This window comes from Barbus barbus (assembly GCF_936440315.1).
Source record: "Barbus barbus genome assembly, chromosome: 15".
Lineage (NCBI taxonomy): Eukaryota > Metazoa > Chordata > Actinopteri > Cypriniformes > Cyprinidae > Barbus > Barbus barbus.
Window position 1 is genome coordinate 24,479,898 of NC_136743.1, and position 22,778 is coordinate 24,502,675.

Consider the following 22,778-nt stretch of genomic DNA (forward strand, 5'->3'; position numbering starts at 1 on the left):
GGCTATAAATCTGCATGTTTTTTATATTTTATCCAAGGTTTTTTGTTTGTTTGTTTTTTTACTTTTATAGAGGGCATTTCCCCACTAATCTTATTAACTTTCATTTCAAATTCTTACATTTCATCTATAAATTAAATTATAATAATCTGATTATTATTATCTATACGTTATTAAATTACATCATTTACACTGAAAAATACATCTACATTCAATTATGAGATTCTTTAAAAAATAAATAAATAAATAAATATACAAACAATAAATGATGGTCGAAATTATTTTTTCAACGAAATTAAAACGCCAGTATGAGCCAGTAGTGAGCGTTTAATGAGTGAGTCATTGAGTCGTTCATTCAAACGATTCGTTCAAACGGCAGATTCATCAGATGTGAATGCATGGGCTAATGAAACTTTGACTCAACCGATTCATTCAAAACACTGAATCATTCAGCAATGAATCGGATAGTTGCTTTGAGATGCGCTGTGGTTCCGCCAAAAAATGTAAGTGACCTAATATTATTGTATTTGCTCATTGAACTGTTTATAGAACTATTATGGTGAAAACGTTGAGTGATGTTGCCTAACTAACTGTATTTTAAATATAAAAACTTTCCATTCCATACCTCAGTATGCTGTGTTTCTTAGTGTTGAATGTTTTGATTTCTTAGTGTTGAATGTTTTGATTTCTCCTGGAGAGGCCGCGTGAACGTCGCCTCAGCAGCGCAACCTTATACTGGCAATAGATGCATTATATACAATAGCTATATCCACTATTCGCCACTTAATATAAATATAATAAAATCAGAATAATTATTGCGTTGTAGTGTTTACATAGTTGTTTTTGGTTAGTGATGTTTAAATCATGTTACTTGTCTGGCATTAATGAAGCGTTAATGTCGAGCCCTGGAGTCTACGGCCCAGGCCCAATTTAAACCCTGCATATATATATATATATATATATATATATATATATATATATATATATATATATATATATATATATATATATATATATATATATATATATCAGCTTACATCAGTTTGGTGTTTGCAGGATTTTTACTTGCTCAGCATCTGCACAGGAGGAGCAAAGAGTCGCTGCCTCTATCTTGGCACACACTTTTATGCTAATGTTCACCTTTTATATGATCCCCTCACTCAACACCAACTATATAACATTAACAATGATCCCGTCCTAACAGAATGTCCAAATGTACAGGAGCTTTCGCAGTTCGCCAAGCTTTTTAATTCCGGATACTGCATTGAGCATCATATCAAGCTCCGTATACTCCGTATAACCAGATCCGCAGTCCACTGTTCCTGAAACAGCTCTAAAGCGCATTCACTCTCTCCCAGCATAATAATAAACACTTCCACGGTTTCTTACCTTTATCTCCTTTATCCATGTCGTGCTGTGTTTTGGAGGAACCTCTTGATATCTTGTGTTTGCCGTTGCGGGATGCGTCTATGCTTCTGGGAAAGGGCAGAGACAGAGTGCTGAACCTCGCTGTAAGCAGAGAGCAGTAGTTACACAGCGTACAGCGCTGTTGATGAATGAGTATGAGAGAGTTTGTATCCGGACACACGGGAGAGAGAGAAAGAGAGAGTATTAAATTGCTTTCGACAGATAAGTTTACTTATTGTGGTGTTGAAGAGTCTTTGCTTCTGAATAATCACTGCACATGCTACAGCACAATCAATACTTCTGGTAATATTTCCCTTGTATAACTGGATTTAACCTAGCATAAGAATAAGTAAGATATTCAAACTCTTAATATCTAAACTCTGGATAAGGATGATATTCAGAGTTAAGAATTCATGAATTGGCAATTCATGCTTTGGTTGTTGAGTTGGCATTTGTATTCAGCTCAATCACAACTAAATTTTGGCCACAAAATTTGTTTCCTGTAAATTTGACTAATGCTTATTTATACTGAAAAAATAATACAACTGATATCAATAGATAACTACCTCAAATACCCTGGCATAAATAAATATTGACAACTGAATCCATTCCTTCCATTTTTACTTCCTTACATTCAAATTACAACTCTACATCCTATTTTCAACTTCAGAAATGTAATTTTAAAGACTTTCTCAGATCAATTCAGAGTGGCACACAAACCTGCACAATACTGTAATGGCGTCATTGATCAAAAAAATGAAGAATTGCAGCATCAGCAGTGTACAGGGACGGGAATAACAGCTTATGTTACATCTGCTGTTAAAAAAAGAACTAGATGCTGCTTTTCAGTTCAATGTTCTGTTCTGATATGAGAGGTGCAGATTCATTTCAAATACAAAGGTCAATTTTAATGACCTCTCAAAGATTTGTTTTAGGATCTCTGGGTACATAATACTTTAATAGTACATGTCAGCATTAAATAACATGAAAACGGGTTACAGTGGATGTGTCTATTTTTGTAGTAGATGAACTCATTTAATATCAGGAACTGGGGTGTTGTGGTTATGTGGAAAGGTGCAGGCTAGGATATTATGTCACAGAATACGCTGACTCAGCGTGTATATCTGCGAACAGCAGAATGAAACGAGCACAGTACAGTGCAAAGAATGTAGCAGTATCCTGTGGTGATAAATGCGAGGCAAAACTGTCATTAATTTTTAAGTCAGTCTGGTTTTTGGAGGTCTTTGTCTTTGCACCCTGAATTCATCTGCGGTGCATTTAGTGCCAAGTTCAGTGGAAAATAGACAAGTAATAAGGCAGAAACTCTCTAGTTATGTGGTAAAGTCACTGTTCCTGAAACAGTTAAACTTACAGTTTTGCTATTAGTAGAGATGCTGAGATTGAACACAGTCGCACAGACTCAACTAGTTTTACAAGCTTCGCAAAGCTATAGTTAATCTCTCTCTCCAATAACTGAATTAGATTCTACACAGGAAAAATTGCGTTTTTTCAGAGTTAATATTTTTTTTCCTCAAAAATAGTTGTTTTTGAGTGTACAGAGTAAAATGTGTCAGTAGAGTGGAAGCAAAATTACAGAATAATGGTGACTCCTCCCCAAACTGTTCTCCTCCCAGTTTCGTTGATCCACCATTACTGTTAATCACGGCCATCGACCGCTGCTGCTTGTGGATTTAGAAGAGAAGATACGCTTCTGCTGGATGCTAAAGTAAGTAAAGTTTAAAAGTCTTAATAATATTCGTATATAATATAATAATAATATTCGCCTCTGTTTTATGCTCAAATCACTTTGCCATGTTTTTTTAACATTACAGAGATCGCTTCTCATGTTAGCTTGAGAACTAAGATAGGCAAAGTTATCTTGAACGCAAATAGGTAACATATACATTATGGACATTATGAACGTTAACTGACACCAGTGAAATTAGCTATCTCTCTGCCTATCAATGTCTGTCCACTAAACTACTGTGACGAGTGGCTCGAGTTGTCCACCACATGTATTTGACTTGGTAAAGAGTTAAGTTAAGGTTAGCCTTAATTGGGTTGTTGGAGCCCATTTCGATGTGTATTAGCTCTATTTCGGACGGTATGTTAACTGTTTCTCATGGGAACACAAGGTATTTTTAACATTTGGGGCTAGTCTGTGATTTTATTGCATAATATCTGGGTTTCAATTCAAATTTCACCGTTTGAATCCTTTGACCACTGCGGACCACCATACGATAACTTTTGCGCTTCACTGTAATTTGCATGCATTTTTAATGTACACTTTTATTACTAAAATGCTGGGAAGTAAGCTATTTACAAGAACAATATTTCATCAGCTCTCCTCCTCAGTGAGAGGAGAAAGAGGGAAAAAACAGATAAACATTTGAAATGGGCCGTACAGCAATACAATGTTAATAATATACATTAAAGGGAAGTCGTGGCCTAATGGTTAGAGAGTTGGACTTGTAATCCAAAGGTTGTGGGTTGGAGTCTCGGGCTTGTAGGGATTGTAGGTGGGGGGAGTGAATGCCCAGCGCTTTCTCCACCCTCAATACCACGACTGAGGTGCCCTTGAGCAAGGCACCGAACCCCCAACTGCTCCCCGGGCGCCGCAGCATAAATGGCTGCCCACTGCTCCAGGTGTGTGTTTACGGTGTGTGTGTGTTCACTGCTGTGTGTGTGCACGTTGGATGGGTTAAATGCAGAGCACGAATTACGAGTATGGGTCATCATACTTGACAGTATGTCACTTCACTTCACTTAAAGCTATAAACCAAGAAATGTATGTTTACCTCATGTTAAATATAAGGCTGAATTAACTTACTTTTATTATTAAATTTTAAAATTACATCCATCACTTTGAGATAAAAAAAAAAAAACCTTTCAATTGCATGTCTGTCTTCCTATTTTTAAAACAGGAGATTTAAATAATCACATAATAAAAATTATATTATAATATTTTCTTATTGTTAAATTAAATCTGAAATTATTCATATTTTTCCAAGCATAGCCTACTGTATTTATGGCAGACAATCATGCAACCACATGAGCAGCGCGTTTCCAGGTTTGTAGGATCACAAAACTCGCTTCTCCATTAATAAATCGGCATCTGAATACATGGGTTTCATCACTGAAGTACCATGCAGATTTATTTTTATAGACATCTACATGAGAAACCATTACCGTCCAAATAGAGCTATTGAGCACCATGTTTTAACAGAACTATTGGACAGAAATTACAAATGAAAAACACATTAGTGAACAAAGATAACTCATGTTGTGTAGTGCACTAATGAATGTTCTTTTCATGTGAGTGTTATTCTTTTCATTCTTTTCATGTGATTGTTATCCATTCATTTCACTGTGAGTGTTATCGCCTTGTTTAACTTTGTCTTTTTGATTCCTTCAGGATGCAAACCAACAACATTGTCAGAATGAAGTTCAAGGAAATATATTTTCTTCAAAACCTTTTACATTTGAAATGTTTTTTGGAATGTGGTAAGAAATAAACTTTAACATTGTTAATATCATTAATTATTTTCCCTCTGATTTTTTCAAATAGTAATATAATTAGTGTATGATTGTGTCTTATGTTGAATAAAAATAACTCTCTTACTTCCTTTGGCATTGCTGGCCTTTGTCAGTTTGCCAATGGTTTGTCTTCCAGCGCAGTTCATCCTACAATGGATGTTAAAGTCTTTGATGAGTCAAAGAAAGAGGTTGATGAGGAAGCATTCGACTACCTCCTGACATGACAGGACCTTGGTGTCCCAGGCACAGCAAGTCTCAACGGTAAATTGTTTGACGTGCTTATCAACTTTTGTTTTTATTCTTAGCAATATTCCCCAATCCACTGATTTGCATTGGCTAAAGTGTCTATTGAATTAATTCTCAATAGTTGTATAGCATGCTATCAAAGTAGTATGAACAGATAATCAGATGGTTTATATTGAAGATTCTTTAAGCTCAAACTCATTATCACGTCAGAGTCTGATGACCCAGCAATGCTGATTAGAAGTCCTCCTGAAAAACGTTGAGGAACGTTGTCTTGCCCAAATAAGAATTACCAGTCTTGCCTCTGAATTACATGTATATAGAATGACTTAAATATTAAATATATGTGGAGCTATATACACTTGTCAATTGCTAATTTCTCATCTCTGCTCAATATTACATTAGTCCTCCCTCTAGATGTTTGAAGATATCTTAAAGAGTAGCCCTCATGTCCGCACATTTGACAAATGAACATGGATAGGTTGTTCATAAAGTACTTTGTAAATTGATGTTATGGGCTGTAATTGGTTTATGTTTGTGTGTGTAGAACAAGTCCATCCCGAAGTTTAAAAGAAGAATGTGCAATGGGAATCATCTCTCTATTCCCATACTTGGTTGACCCCAGGAGCAAGTTTGGTTATGTAAGTAGATGTCGCCTCTCAATCTTTATTGATTTATTTTCAAACATTTCTACCCTGATCTTTTCGCAAGCGCCTAGTACAGGAGTTGCTGATTTAGTTAGAAATTGTTTTCATTTGGGACTCTGAATAACAAAATCATTTTGTTGATAAAGTTTAACTGTATAACTTAATTTCAATACTTGTAGAGGTTTCAGCTCAATTCATCCTCACATCTGTAGTCATCAACACTTGGTCATGAATGTGCGGTTATATAATACTGAATCTGTGTGCAGCATAAACTAAAGTACTGGAGTGGTTAATGTATTTGTATTGGCAGATCTTCCAATGAAGTCAAGTTAAAATGAGCAGGAGGATATGTTCAACTCCTAACTTAAAACCTAAAAACAAAATTGTTTATTTTGTTTTCCCTGTCTCCAGGGCCCCATTTCAGGAAGGAGGTTAAGTGAAAACTCTGAGTATGTTAACCCTGAAATGAGGGAAACTCTGGGTTTTCTTTTTCAAAATGTTAGGTTTGTCAAACCCGGGAAAGCAGGGTAAGTCAAGCCCGTTTCTGAAAGAGAAGTAACTTATACTCAGAGTCAGTTACCGTGGTAACTTACTCTGTGAACCTAACCTGGTCGGGAGCAGGTTTTCTTCAGTATACCCAGAGTTTCTTTCGGTCTCCTCCCCCTTTTATAGTGTTAGCGAAGTTTAAATACCTTATTCATTCATTCATGCTGCAAAATTGCTTTTCTTACTGAGTATTTTTGTCTTATTTCAAGTACAAATATTAAAATAATTCTTGGTTAAGAAGTTACAAAGCATTTTTTATAGATGAAAAATTATCCAGATATTTAGTCTTGTTAAAATATAAAATTGTTCTCCATAGGGTAAGAAACATAATCTTAATGAAAACGGAAACAAGAATAAGCTATTTTTAATTTATTAGCCCATTACCAGGATATTTTGCAAAATAAAATAAAAAAATCACTTAGTTTTTTTTTTCCTTCATGGGAACAAGACTAAATACCTTATATTATTTATTTTATTATAATTTTTTTACACCATATTCATATTTTAAATTCTTCAAAACATCGGAGATGCAGAGCACATTATGTCCTGTTTGCAGATTTTAAGGAAAGTGTGCATCGCTCTCACGCTCTTTCTGAGAATTACAAATCCTCAAAGAGGAGCATCACAGGACTGTAGGTCAGTGGTGTAGAAATCGGTTTAAATGAGGCTAATCTGATAAATGACGTTCACTTGATAACATCTTTCTGTGACCCCTGGAAGTAACCCAATAATCAGAATTTCCTTCAGGATTTCCACGGTGGTTGGATGCATTGATGACAAGCATATCCCCACCATCGCACCTTTTGAAAATGGAACTGATTACTGTATGGAATGGAAGGATGTCAGATGGAGTAGTACGAGCCGTAACCACCACTACAACACAAATTATTCACCATTTGTTTTGGTCATCTTTATTTCCTAATACAAAAGCAAAAGTTTTTCTTTTTACTTTTGGATTTTAGAATTCTTCCAATACTTGACCATCTCCTCTTGATCTGTCAGTGGTGCTGGTGCACTGGTTCTCCCTCTGCCTTCTTGCTGTCGACAAGTCAGTAGTTAATTTTATTACTCTAATTAAGAAATGTAACAGGTTGGATTAAAGAATATTTAATTATGTGAAAAGAGTGTTAGACTATGTAGAAAAAGCTGCAGCACATTGAAATAGACATTGAATGAAATTTAATGTCAAATGTTTATAAAGTCATTTAGCCCACACCCATGAACCTTTCATGTTTAAAGCTTTACCTGGATTGAATTGTGTTTTTATACTTAATTTTTAGCCGCTGCCACGTTCTTTTTTTTTTTTTTTTTGTGGCCATGGGATACCATTAATATTAATATTAGTTCAATAATTTACAGTTTTCGCCTCTAATATTATAACAGTTATTGACAGTTATTAAGAATTAAAGTTACGCATTGACAGAAGTACGCACGCTGACGTCTTTTTGGCGGGAGCTGTTGCCATGGTGAATCGTAATTTCGGCGCTCCGCTGATCATGACTTTTCATAGTTGTGGTGCACGCGCTTAACTCAGGGTCAACCTACTCAGAGTTGAGTAAACTAACTCAGTTCAGCTGTTCTGTAACCAAAAACTCTGAGTTTCCCATCTCAGAGTAAGTCAACTCTTATTTCAAGTTTAAACTCAGAGTTGGTTGAACCTCTTTATTGAAACGGGCCAGCGACATGTCTTCCATTCTGGTGTTGGTTCACCTTTTGCCACCCTCAAGTCAACGCCGCAAAAGACAGCTAGACAAGCATGTGATCATGTGAAATTCATCAAGGTAAAGCTACTGATGAAGCAGATTGAATGACACTAGTTCATAATGTTGTATTAATGTGTGACATTGAACTTGCTTATCTCTCAGAAAGGTTTTGTTCACACAAAAATGAAAATTCTGTCATTAATTACTCACCCTCATGTTGTTTCAAACCCAGAAAACCTTAATTTTTCATCTTCGGCGCACAAATTAAGATATATTTTAAAGAAATCAGAGAGCTCTCTGACCCTCCATAGACAGCAAGGGTCCTACCACAAGGCCCAGAAAAGGCCCAGTACATTGTAAAAATAGTCCATGTGGCAACAGTGTTTCAACCATAATTTACGATGCTACGAGAATACTTTTTGTACACAAAGAAAACTAAAATAACGATTATTCAACAATTCTTCTCCTTGAAGTCAGCATCCTCAGCCATTATTGAGAGTACCGAGATGCATGCGTGTGAAGCTGCTGACATCGAGCATGCATGTGCTGCGCCCTTGTTTACAAGCAGAGGAAAGCATGCGCATGCGTCCTGACACTCTCATTAATGGTGGAGGACAGTGACTTGGGGGAGAAGAAATTGTTAAAGTCGTTATATTTGTTTTCTTAGCGCACAACAATGCCAGATCATGGATCACTGGATCCGAGCGTAGTAGCGCTAGCTTACGAGCGTGAAACATAGCAGTCTTATTACACAGGTGCTTCAACGTGTTACACTGTGGGATGAAATAGTTAGGGCAGGTCTTGTTGACAAGGCAGTGCTGTAGGTCATCTATGAGACCTAGAAGGAAATGCGCAACATAGTCTTCCTGTGACAAATAGCTTGCAGGTAGTCGGTCACAGGCCCACAACATAATGCTACGCAAGTAATAGGGACTGATAGATGTAGGTTGGGCTAGTAGCTTAATAACTATTGCCTTACATGCCTGGTAAGCTTGCATGAGGCCTGGTGAGATACACATTTTTAAATGAACCTCGCTGCGGGCAAAAGAGAGACGCCACTCGTTCTTTCTGCAACCAGAGGCTGAGCAGGCAGGCAGCAGATAGAAGCCGCTGATAACCTCCTCCTCTGTGATTTTGCCATCCCAGAAGTGGTTCTCCATCAACCAGCTCTGAGCAACTGCTGGCCAGCCTTTAAAAGACACCACAGGAACAATGTCATAAAGCATGTGGCTGCTGCCCACACCTAAAACTATAGTGAGCAGCGTGATGTGATGCTCAACTCGCTCCACTCGCTCTTTGTGGCTTGCGCTGTAACTCTGCCAGTACTAGTCCAACAGCTTCTTGGAACCAGTCGGCTACCAGTGTAGGTGAGAATTAGTAGTTGGTGGTGCCATTCAGATGATCAGTAAGCGTGCAGCAGTCCCGCCAACGGTTAATGGTACCCTTGTCAAAAAGTCGCAAGCTGAGCCAAGAGTGACCAAGTGCTGAGTGGCGCATGTCCAGCGTGACAGGCTGGTTCCGGTCGTGCAATTTAAGTGCAGGAACCAACAGGGTGAAGGCCATGTCATAGTTTGAGCCACGGTTGTAGATGCCAAGCTCATTGAGATCCATGTCCACCACACCTTCTCGCACACCACCAGACAACAACAGGTACTCATTTGCGACAGGCAATTTTTGGTCCAGCTTTTGCACCATGCCTAAAACAGAGACAAAACAGAGTCTAGTTAAGTAACCTTTATTTATATAGCATTTTATACAATACAGATTATGTCTAAGCAGCTTAACAGTGTTAAACAGGAAAATAGTGTCAATAGTGGAAACAAAATTCTGCTGTAGAGCAGCTCTAAAACTCTTTTTCAGTTAAGGGAAAGGGAAGTGGTGTGTGGCCAAGTATGGTGACCCATACTCGGAATTTGTGCTCTGCATTTAACTCATCCAAGTGTACACACAGTAGTGAACATACACCTGTATCAGTGGGCAGCCATTGCTGCGGCGCCCGGGGAGCAGTTGGGGGTTCGGTGCCTTGCTCAAGGGTCTCACCTCAGTCGTGGTATTGATGGTGGAGAGAGTGTTGGTTATTCACTCCCCCCACCTACAAACCCTGCCGGACCTGAGACTCAAACCCACGACCTTCGGGTTACAAGTCCAACTCTCTATCCATTAGGCCACAACTGCCCCAAGTCAGTTTATCATTGATTCAGTGACATCATAGTCCAGCTCAGTTTAGTTCTCTTCAAATAGTGTATGTGGAATAAAGTTGACAATATTGCCTCTGGTCAGATGAACCAACATGATGTGGTTTAATTCCTAGCATCAACAAAAGTCAGACTGTGCAAAGCAGTTGTCTGGTGCACTGAAACAGCTGATAATTGTATAAACATTTTAATATTTATTTTCAATTAATTTTAACTTTGACCAATAATATATATGTGTGTGTGTGTGTACACACATATGAAATGCATTAACTAATGTTTTCTCTACTGTAAATTATCAGTTTGCTCGTTGTTTGCATATATTGCACATTGTTTGTTGTTTACACATTTTTTAAACTGAATAAAATTGCATTACGATTCTAACTGAATCATTCTAAATTTGCTAAAAGTCTAACCAAACATTATAAAATAATGCTGCCCTACCAAGTTTTCGAACCACTGTGCTACTGCACACTTCCTGTCATGTGACCAAAGGTCTTCCACTTAACTGCAGACAGCAGAGCACTCTCCTTTGGCGTCTATTTCCAGTGGATCAATAAGAGGACCTGAAAGTCAACACCAGCACTTGAAAAAAGAGGCAGATCAATAACGGAGGAATGTGACTTTCTTTAGAGTTGTTTACATTCTATTGTGTGTCTATGCTGGTTTTTAGAGCATAGAGGGAGACATACAATCAGTTACTGAGTATAGATGCAGCTGGCAGTTTAAAGGTGCAATAGGTGATTGTCTTCAGAAACATTTTTTGTTATGCTGGTTGAAAGTCTCTTCACATCCCGATAGCAATCATTAGGTTAAGTGGTCTAAATGTATTTATATGTATTTATATATTCTGTGGAAGGCATAGGACCAATAAATTTTCGTCCAATGAAAATGCTCGGTCCGAGCATTTTAATTGTCTTTCCTACCTGCCTGTCAATGAATGTATTTGCATATCTCTGCACTCCCTGTTCGGCAGACAGGATATGTAATAAGCGCGTTCACGTAAGCTATTGCAGACAGAGCGAGAATGGCAGACAAACATCAATAACCCGATCTTCTTTCCTGGTATTGTAGCACTTATACTAACTGTACTATAAAGTTTTCTCACCGGTGAATGACACATGATGTAGCCCAGCAGTTCCCAATTCCAGTCCTCGCGCCCCAACGCCCGCCCGCATATTTTGCATGTCTCACTTAGTTAACACACACCTGAATCAGATAACCAGCTCGTTAGAAGAGAGCTACCTGCATGAACTGTGTTCCAATTGACATGCTCCCTACACAGTGTTCTTTGCTCCCAATTCCCTGAGCAGGGGAAATCCGTTGAAGTTTAGCAAGGACTGGAATTGGGAACCGCTGATGTAGTAATGAGCTTATGCATTCAGGGCGCTTGGCTTTGGACGGCGATTGCAGGGAGGGTGGGACCTTCGCTTTCAGTGCTATCAGGCTTAAGTTAGCATGTCCTACTGCACCTTTAATGTTCTCATGCATGTGAAATTGTTCTTCAGCATCCAGGCCCACTTTAAGCTGAGATTTATCTGTCTCCTTTGAGGAATGGGATCCACTCAAATATAGCTCTTCCCTATGGAAGCGGATTGGTCTCAATAATAATTCACGCAAAAAACACGATGCACACATACAACCAAATTCACATGCATGAAAACCAATTTACGTGCACAAAAAAAAAAATTACTCACAAAAACCAATTCACGTGCACAAAATAAGAATATATATTCATAAAATACGTTTCACAAATGCAAAACAATTCACAGATGTACAAAATTGTGTACAAAAATTTTGAATGTTTAAAATTTACAAGTGTATCATGGACTGTGAATGATCACCTTGGATTTGTGTGAGTAGCATCTGCCTGCAAAACCGGAGGCTGCATTTTCAGGAACGCAGTCCTAGGACCGCATTTCTAGGATCCTGGGTTTTTAGTGACAACGCCACCTACCGAATTAGAGGACCAGCGAAGATGGATGACAATCAGAGTGTGAGTATCAAATGTGAATCAATTTTTATTTGTTTAACATTAAAATCAATTGTGATGCATTTCATTGGAAAGTTAACGTAGCTCAGCGTTTCTCAAACTGTGGGGCGCGCCCCACTGGTGGGGAATAGAGATGTGACAGGTGGGGAGCGCCAAACTGGAGGAAATTTTCCTTTTTATGCCTTATATGGTAACGTGAGATCAAATCTTCCGGAATCTGGAGCAAGACCACGCACTAGACTAGAGAGTGACTGCGCGGTGTCAACACGTCATTTCAGTTTCATTTTTGTATTCATAGTTACAAATGAAATGTTTAACCTTTTGAGCGGTATCCGGTTTGGTCCCATATATGGGATTTTTATTTCTGTGCTCCTGAGAGTACGGTCCCAGATATGGAATTTAGAATGTTCAGTGACGTGACATAACTGCCAGATTCAAATTGTGCTTTCGCGCGTTGGCTGGTGCTGAACCAGAGAGGGACGCGCTCAGCGCTGTCATATATCACAACTATGCATTGTTTTCAACCTAATAATGTTTATTTTAGGTTTCAGACATTTAAATACACATAAGCACTAGTAAAACAATACATTTGGAGTTTGTAAAATACACACTGATGTCTGTGGAAGCAGCAATAACAATCTATTCAAATATAATTTGACGACGTGTGTTATTCACATCAGACAAACATAGTGGAAGCAACTATAAAGTTTACTCTATTCTTCTCGGAGTTCACCAGACACTTTCTTGCATGTACTTCGGGAGAAACTGATGACAGACAGGACTCTCTGAACTGAGTCGCAATGAAACATGGTGGCGCCCATCTCACGTGATCAAGATTATTTATAAAGGTTTTTAAACGACCAAACACACTAACTTACACATTTTTGAGAATCGGAATATAAGATAGTTGATGACATGGTAAGCAACTTTGTGAATATTTTGAAATAAAAAAGGAAAAAGGAAATTAAGGCGATCTGATCATACAGTGTTATTGTGGCTGCGGTGTGTCACGTGACAAATATGACGCATCGCCATGGAAACATTAAGCGGGAATGTTATAAAATAACAGTCACCTTGAAAAAAACAATTGCAGCCACTAATGCAGGGATAACCTGCCGAATGGATTTCTCTTCTTTTCTTTTTACAGATTGCAAAGTGGCACTTTTATATCTTTTCTATTTTTGAAATTAGTAAAAATTTTGACAGCTGCACTTTTATTTTCTCTATTTTTTTAATTTCATGCAAGTTATGATGACACAGCTGCACTTTTATTTTCTTTATTTTTGAACTTTCTGTTATTTTATGTATATAGTTTGTATTTTAGATACAACTTGTTACTCTGATACTACTTGTTAGTTCAATAAATTGGAACATGTTAAGCTTGTTGCGCATTTCATTAGCATTGTGTTGGGGCGATGGGGGCAGGTGGGGCTTTAAAATTCCCCCTTGTCTAAAGTGGGGAATGACCAAAAAAGTTTGAGAACCACTGTCGTAGCTGAAGTGATCGTGATTTGCTAAATAGTCTTGAATGCATAGCCATCATATATTAGCCTCTAATGCTGTAAAATGAATTGTTAGCACATTAATTTAACGAAACTGTTGCATGATAAGTCTGTGTTGACTTATTGACAGCACAATAAACTGTAGCACGTTCGTTGTGAAAGCTTAATTACTCATTGTTTTTCCATTTTAATTAAATTAAAATAATCTTAATATTTTAACTGTCACATGCTCACAGTCAGCCTGTTTAACGTTACCCCACAATACATGTTATGAGTACGTCTCTTCATTTTGACATTGTTTTATTATGTTGGTTGAGACATATGACATTTTAATAGTCAGACATAACAGAGAGGCCATCATAATAATTGACTGTTAAAACACCACGTGTTAGATTGTGTCATTTACTGTGTACTGTACTCTATGAAGTGCATAACAATATAATGTATTGAGCATGTTTCTGCCCTTTCGAACACTAGTGTATATTCTAGCTTATGCTATATTTCAATTAACAATTTTCTTTTGATAGGCCATCATATATGGCTTGGCTGGGCTGCAGAATTTGTCTCTGCGGGATGCTGAGCGGGCCTTCCTCTCTGGTCTTGACTATCATCACAGGTAAGAATGGAAAATGGAATTGTTTTTATACAATGTCCATTGTATCCTTTTTTTTTTAGCGTTAACAGTATTTCTGTTAACCTAGCAGTGATTATGTTCTCAATTTACTATTTCAGTGAAGTGGAAGAATTTAATAGGGTGATAGAGACACAATTGAGAAAAGAGGGGAGAGCATCCAGGTGGTAGGTAGTACTGCTGCATACATCACAATGTGTTCTTTAAACATTTAAAGGTCAGGAAAAGTCATGCCAATAATATGATTTCTTGCATCTCTCTCTCTATTATTATTTTCTCAGTTCAGATGGGCTTTATTGACATGAATGTTTCAAGAACCTTTGTTCCCACAACATCAAAATATTTATTTTCCAAGTCTTTGAACAGTATGCAGCAATATTATTATGAACATTAACTGGTATGAAAATGTATATAATTATTTTTGTATTGTATATGTGTGTGCGCTCTGTGGTAACTAAGATCTTTTAAATATAAAATTTTAAATTAGAGAGTAGAACATGTTCAACTAAATGTTCCTTATTTCATTCACTTCTCTCTCTTTCTCTCTCTTAGGAGTCAGTGAAGACGTTGTCCATGAAGTCCTTTCTATGTGGTTCACATCATGAACAATTTTTTTTTTGTGTGTGTTCAAGTTCTCTTGGTTGTAGCTCAAGTTTTAAGTAATATGATAAATCAACATTCCATCAAGGGTATTGCAATTCATGAATGCCAAATTAAAATATCGCAACTTGCTGATGACACAACAATTTTTCTTGGTGATAGTTCTGAGGTTCCTCTGGCTTTAAATATTATTAATGATTTTTAAAAATTCTCTGGATTGAACTTAAATTTGTCTAAATATGAGATCCTACAGCTTAAAAATAACCTATCCACTGTGTGTAATATTCCTGTTAAAAACTATTTGGGAATCAAAATCTCTAAAAATACTGATACAATGGTCAACTTAAATTTTATACCTGTTATCGAAAACATGAGAAAGAGGTATAATTCATGGTTGATGAGAAATCTTTCTATTCAAGGAAGAATTTTATCTGATGGTGGGTTAAATGTTCTTAATTTTTACGATTTTCAACCAAATTTTAAAAATTAATTGGCTTAAAAGCTTTTTAAAAAATCTAACAAGTATTTTAAATATTGTCCCATATCATTTATTTAAAAAACTTGGGGGGTTCAATTTTTTGTTGCAGTGTCCTTATATAACTGGCAAACTTCCTATTGCTTTGGCCAATTATCACAAACAAGCATTACTTTAATGGTCACTTTTGTACAAAGACAATTTGTCTCCTAGCAGGTGTTTTATATGGAACAATGGTAATATCATTTATAATAACAGGTCATTGTATATGGAGAATTGGCTTCAGCATAACATATTAATCGTAAACCAGCTTATTGACAAGAATGGGCAATTATACACTTACCCTAATTTTATTACAAAATATGGCTTTTTTGTAAACGAAAAAGAATATAACAAAGTAATTAAGGCTATTCCCAGTGGTATAATAATTTTAACCAAATTCTCAGGTGTAAATATCAATGATATAAACCTACAAAATCCCCAACATTTTGTAAATGGTCTTTCCTTTTTTGATAATAACAACTTTATAAGAAACTCCTTTAATGTTGGATCCAATCCTCCATTTAAATCAAAATGGTTTAAACCTCATTGTATATCTTGGCATAGCATTTGGATCTTACCATATAAATATGTAATTTCTAATAAAGTAAAAGAAGTACTTTACAAAATTATTCACAGATGTTATCCTGTAAATGCAACTGTTAGCAGATATATTCATAGTGTTTGTGATAAATGTACCTTTTGTCAAATACATGTTGAAGATACTGAACATTTATTTTTCTTTTGCCCTTTTTCTATTTCATTTTGGGTTGACTTTAAAGTAGACATAACAAAAAAAGTAAACAAAGCCCTTAATTTAGAACCTCATTCTATAAAGTATTTTACTTTGTTTTCAAAACCCATCTTTTTCTGATAAACAAATTTACATGATCAATCTGTTAATTATCTTAGCAAAGTTTTATATTCATAAGTCAAAAGTAATTCAAAAGAAACCATCATATATTACATTTTGTAACACTGATCTTAAAATATACTTTGAAACCCTTTCTAATATGAGATCACCAAATAAGAAGCTTATAAAAAATAATACAAATTCTAAAGCTTTTCAAATTGATGTAACTGCCCTAATGTATGTATAACTTTTGTTTTTATTTTTTTATCCTCTTTTTTATCTTATTGTTTAATTTAAATGTTTGTATTCATTTTTGTTGTTGTTGTTCTGTTTTGAATGCTTTTGAAATGTCCAACATTCCTCTATGTTTGCCTTGTGCTATTATGTAATGAAACTGAATTAATTAAAAAAAAAAGTTCAACTTGTATTATATTGTTTTATAAAATATACACAATCTTAAATCTACCCCCAGAGTCATCCTTGTGTCTTCCCTCTGTACTTGAAAATGTGCTTGATCTAGTGACTGAAAAGACTATACCATGATTCCTTGTTGATTTTACTTGAGTTATTATATTATGCTACTTAGACGCAATAATTACTCAACATTCCTAAGAACCATGCAGGTTTAATTGCAATAAAGAAAGTAGTATTTGGGCGTAATAAAACTTAAAAAAAAAACTCTAAAACTGTAATGAAGTTAAAACTGGGTGGAAATACTGCCTCGATGGCTCTTTTTTCGGTCCTCCAAAACTAGGGTCCTGGAAATGCGTTCCTGGGACTGCGGTCCTGAACGTGTGGCCTCCTATACTGCAGACGGATAATATTGATTTGTGTGTGTATTTTTGAGACTTTCCTGGCAGCGAACTCCTCCCACGCAGGACACTCGTACTCTTTAGCCAATCAGATTTGAGCCTGTCAGTCGACCAATCATAACTCGCTGTGGGCGTGCCCACCTGGATGTTATGTAATCAGCGCGAGACCACAGTTCGAGTTACGGTTCAGCAGAGGTATGTTTCATTTCAGTTAACTAGCCAAGTAAAGGTGTATTGTTTTATTTTTGCATGCTTACCGAAGTTTAAGCCGTTGTTTAGACACACTTCAACGTGACCAATGAGTTACAATCCTCTTTGTCTTTTATGTACTTTACCTTTATGTATTAATTTCTTAATATAATCAATATTCATTTACTTATATTTTATTACTGCGATTAACTATTGTTAATATTTAATCTTATGTTGAGTTTTGATGTACAAATCTTCGAGATACAATACACAAAATGATGTTGGGAAGCAGCAATTTTATTTGCTTGGTAACAGTTGTGGAATTTATGCTGGTCAGACAAAGACAGAATGATCATAAAAAGGAATGTAGCAAAGATTATTCAGTAAGCTTTATTCAGTTAATTTATCACTTTATCTCCTGCTCTTTCTGTATCTGCATCTCTTGTAAAAGTATAAGAGTTAACACGCCAAGGTGTTAACTGCTTTGAATGACATTATATTCCCAAAGTATTCAGAAAACTTTAACAAAATTTTAACTTTAATAAATTAAGTATTATACATCAACTGTAACTTGTGACTTGTTTTGAATGTTTTAATTCTGACATAAAACCAAAACAAAAACATTTATCAATGCAAAACAAAGCTTTACGCCTTAACGTTGGGTACTATTCTAAAATAAATGTAGTAATAATGCATGACTTGAAAAAATCTGTTGAAACTGTCAACATGGATAGGTTGCAACATGACTGTTTTGGATGAAACTTCTATATTCACATCAACTCATAACTTGTGGTAGGGATAGTGACGTAGAAATAGCAGGGTCATGGGTTGTCTCGGCAGCTACTTGTACATCATCAGTATCACAATTCTGAAATAAATAGTATCTGCAGCACAAACAAACTTAAATTAAATGTGCATGGTTTCCAATGTGTGTATCCTCAATAAACAAAAACACAAAGACTGCTTGAAAAATAAAAAATAAAATGTATTTTCATAATCTTCTATTTAAGACATGTCCCATCAGTCAAAACCTTGCTTTATTCTTTACACTGAGTCTATGAATCAAATAACTTAATGTGGTATATGGCATCCACGTGAATAATGATTCTTTATTAAATAAAAATAAGAATTGATCAATATTAAATCATACCACACTCTGGACTAATCAAGCAGCTGCTGGCTTACGTTGGTCACGTTGACGAGTGTGTCTAAACAACGGCTTTAACTTCGGTAAACATGCAAAAATAAAACAATACACCTTTACTTGGCAAGCTAACTGAAATGAAACGATCAACTGCACATACCTCTGCTGAGGCCCTGCCCCAAATGGCACCCTAGACTCACGCTTTTTTTTTTTCTTAACAAACAAATTACATGTATATAACAAACATTATACATGATGTAAACAATTATACACTAGAGGGGCTGTTTACTAATACAGATTTATACAAAAATATTAAAGCGTTTACAAACTTTCTACGTTTTAATTGCCTTTTGTTTCATAGAAAAACGTATAGTATCAGTATAATGCTCAATTTCCTTCCTTTTTTGCAGGAGAACTTACATTTGTGAATATGAAACTTTGCATATAAAAGAATAAGATTTATCATGCAAACGTGATGGTGCTATTCTCTGCTACTCTCTAAGATACCAAATAATACATATTTCCAAAACAAAATAACTGTCAATGTTTTGTACAATAAAATAGACATTTTGCCAAAATGTTTTTACAAAGGGGCAATGCCAAAACAAATGTGCCACAGTTTCATGGCAACTGACACAAAAAGAGCAACTAAAATCAATATCAGATTTCCCTAGACTCAAGCTTTATTTTTTTTTATTATGCAATAACAAAACAACAATTACAAAGACAAAGAGAGAACAATAAAACAAACAATAATCCAAAGCATACTAAGTTATCTTATAAGACTTACACCATAAGAGAGTCTTACATGCAATAGAATTATTAGAGTTACTCAACGAGTTTACATACATATCAAAATCTTTCCTAAAAATAAAAAAATAAGGAGTTTTCTTTGAAAATTTACATTTATGAATGTAAAATTTAGCAAGAAATATCAATAGATTAATAATAAATTTGCAGTGAGAAGGGTCTAAATTTAAAGAATAACCAAAAAACACAATTTTGGGGGTTATTCCCTAGACTCACGCTCTTCCTCTGAGTCCGCACTTTCGCGACGTAATGCCGCTTTGACTGTAGGGGTAGAAGCTCTGCTGTGGAGCTCGGCAAAAGTGCGGATCGAGGGCGCAAATGGGGCGCTCACGAGCACCCTTTTGAATGCTAAAATTATGAATGGGGACACCCTATGGTCTCGTGGACTTAACGGACAGGCGCACGCGGCGGCCATTGTAAGTCCGCAAGATCGAAAGTGCACACTAAGTGTTCCATTTGGGACAGGGCCTGAATGTAACTCGAATTGAGGAGGTGCCAAGATGGCGGCTTGAGTAGACGCACATGTTATAGCGCTTAAAATAACCTTGGGTATATCTTACAAAAGTTGATGTAAGAAATATGTCACACGTATTATTGGATTTTTAGAAAGTACTACAGTTAGTGAACTGTTTTTACTCGAATAGAACTGTCTGTAAGTTATCATGGACATGTCAGCCCCTGAAGAGATGGATATACTGAACTCCAAAGAGCGACAGAAAAAGACTTATTAGTGAAACTCACTCCTACAGTTGTCAACGGAAAAAGGGAGGAGATTGTGATTCGACTCCAAATACACCATCCAAAGCACCTCCGTCGAAAAAACATGCAAAAGGTGATGCAACGGATGACTTAACGTTAAGTCAGGTGCAGCAAAGCATCATTCAGATAATCAGACAGTCATCCGAAGAAATAAAAGACATGGTAAAAGAAAACTCGAACAGCATCAACCTGTTAAAGGAAGCGCTGGAAGTGGTGCATTCAGAAATATTCGACATTCGTAAGGAGAACGAAGATTTGAAAAGCAAAAATGAAGCAAACCAGAATCGCATCTCTGAATTGGAGGACAGACTAAACGACCAGGATCGGTACTGTCGGAGATGGAATCTACGATTGGAGGGGCTGACCGAATGTGCAGAGGATAACGTCAAGACTCGGGTGATGGACATTTGCAAAGAGGTGGTTGTCGAGGAAGATCGCAACTTTGTGACCAGCAATGTGGACATTGCTCATCGAGTTGGAAGACCCAACGCAGACAGTGGCAAGGGAAAGAAATCACGGCCGGTGATAATAAGATTCACTTCCAGGACAGCGCGGGACCTCACATGGAAAGGAGCAAAAGGAAATGATTTTCTCAAGAAGAACAAGTTGTACTTCAAAGAAGACCTCACGGTCAAAGACGATTCTACGCGGAATCTCCTTTGGCCATCCATCGATAAAGCACGGAAAGAAGGCAAAAGAGCCTTCTTTGTTGGAATCAAGGCAATAGTTGATGGTAAAGAAATTAAGATTTAAATCATTGCTCTCTTTAATAGGGGTTTTGAATCTTATACTACTGTAATACGTAAACTCTGTTTGCTTTACTATAATTCTTTTAAAATGTGAAAAAAAATTGTTGTTTTTAGTTTTTATCATCATCTTAATACTAATAGGCTATTCAATTGTAATGGGATCTTAAGCCTACAAGACTTTGTAATTTTATTTTATTGCTCAAATGGAAGCAAACAGGATCTTAGGACTTAGCTGTGACCGATCTTTGAAAAGATGGGAGTAAGAGTACCCTCTATACACTCTCAACACTTTCAACCTTAATTCACTTACTGTTCACCAATCTGTTCTATTAAGGTTTGTTCTCTCTTGTTCCAGTTTATGTCAATAACAATATTTTCTGTTAATGCCAGGGGTATACGAGACATGCTAAAAAGAAAAGCTCTGTTTCTGTTTTGTAAAGGTAAAGAAGCTGATTTTTGTTTCATTCAAGGAACTCATGCCTGCAAAGAAGATGTATTATTTTGGAAACGTCAGTGGGGTTCTGACATGTGGTTTTCTTTTGGTGTTTCAAAGAGAACAGCAGGTGTCGCTATTTTTAAAGGATACGTTTTCAGGGAAGGTAATAAGTCACAAGACAGATGATCAAGGTCGTTGGATCATTATTCTTGTTGAAATAAATCAGGTTAAATTTATCATCATAAACATTTATGCCACCAACAATAAAAAAGTGAATGGATTAATCTTTCAAGATATTGAGGGACATATTAATCGTTTACACTCAAAATTCCCTTCTGCTGAAGTAGTTTGGGGTGGTGATTTCAACACCGTTTTTGATGGAAGACAGGATAGATGGCCCCCTAAAGTTCACAGTAGTATAAATGTATTAAGTAATGTATGTTTAAGGTTAAATATATTTGATATTTGGAGGTGTAAGAATCCAACTTCTCTCACGTATACATGGAGTAATAAGGACAGATCTCTGCAATCACGTATTGATTTTTGGCTTATTTCGGATCATATAAAAGATAAGGTAGAATTTGTGACTATTGAACCATCTGTTTTAACTGATCACAAAGGCATATCAATTAAAGTAGTCAGTCAAATAGGGTTAAGAGAGGATATTGGAAATTAAATAATAGTTTGTTGAAACATAATGATTTTTGTGCTCAAATTAAGACCTTAATTAGTAATTATTGGCAACAGGCATCTACAACGCAGATTTATGGAAAATACTGGGTACAAACAAAATTTGAAATAAGAAAATTGGCAATATCCTATGGAAAATCTATTACAAGAAAGAAAAAAGAAAATGAGAACAAGATAATTAATGAAATTATTTCCATTACATGCAGAAATTACCAACATCTGTCAAGCAATGATTTGTTAAAACTTGCAACATTGCAGAATGATTTAGATAATATTTATGAATAGAAAGCTAGAGGTGCATTAGGTCAAGAAGAAAATGGATGGAAGCAGGAGAAAAAAATACGAAATATTTTATCAGTTTAGAAAAAAGAAATCGAGAAATAACCTCTGTAAATAAATTAGTAATAAACGGTGCTACTAATGAGAACCCTAAGGATGTATCCAATTTTGTATCTCAATTCTATAGTAAATTGTATAGTTCTCTTAATCAACCCACTAATACAGATTTATTTCTTAGCAAATTATCTTACAATGTTAATAAGATCACTATAGATATCAGAAATTTTTGTGATAAAGAATTAAATATTGAAGAGGTTATAGATTGCATAAACAGACTTAAAGAAAATAACTCTCCTGGAAGCGACGGGTTGACAGGGGAGTTTTATAAAACTTTTTGTAATATTCTTGCACCTTTTTTACTTACTGTTTTTAAAGAATCAGTTGATTTTGGAGAACTTCCTTCTTCACTAAAACAAGGAGTAATTACACTTATACCAAAACCTAACAAAGATAAGTTCTATTTAGAAAATTGGAGACCAATTAGT

The 22,778-nt window shown here is 36.0% G+C and overlaps 1 pseudogene across 1 annotated transcript; it reads right to left on the minus strand.

The window, feature by feature from the left end:
* Nucleotides 1–8,562: 8,562 nt before the first annotated feature.
* Nucleotides 8,563–19,735, minus strand: LOC306881589 (nucleotidyltransferase MB21D2-like; annotated as a pseudogene). The gene is made up of 2 exons: nt 19,537–19,735; nt 8,563–9,813 (listed from the first exon to the last, which is right to left on the minus strand). The product of its transcript is annotated as a nucleotidyltransferase MB21D2-like (transcript).
* Nucleotides 19,736–22,778: the final 3,043 nt, after the last annotated feature.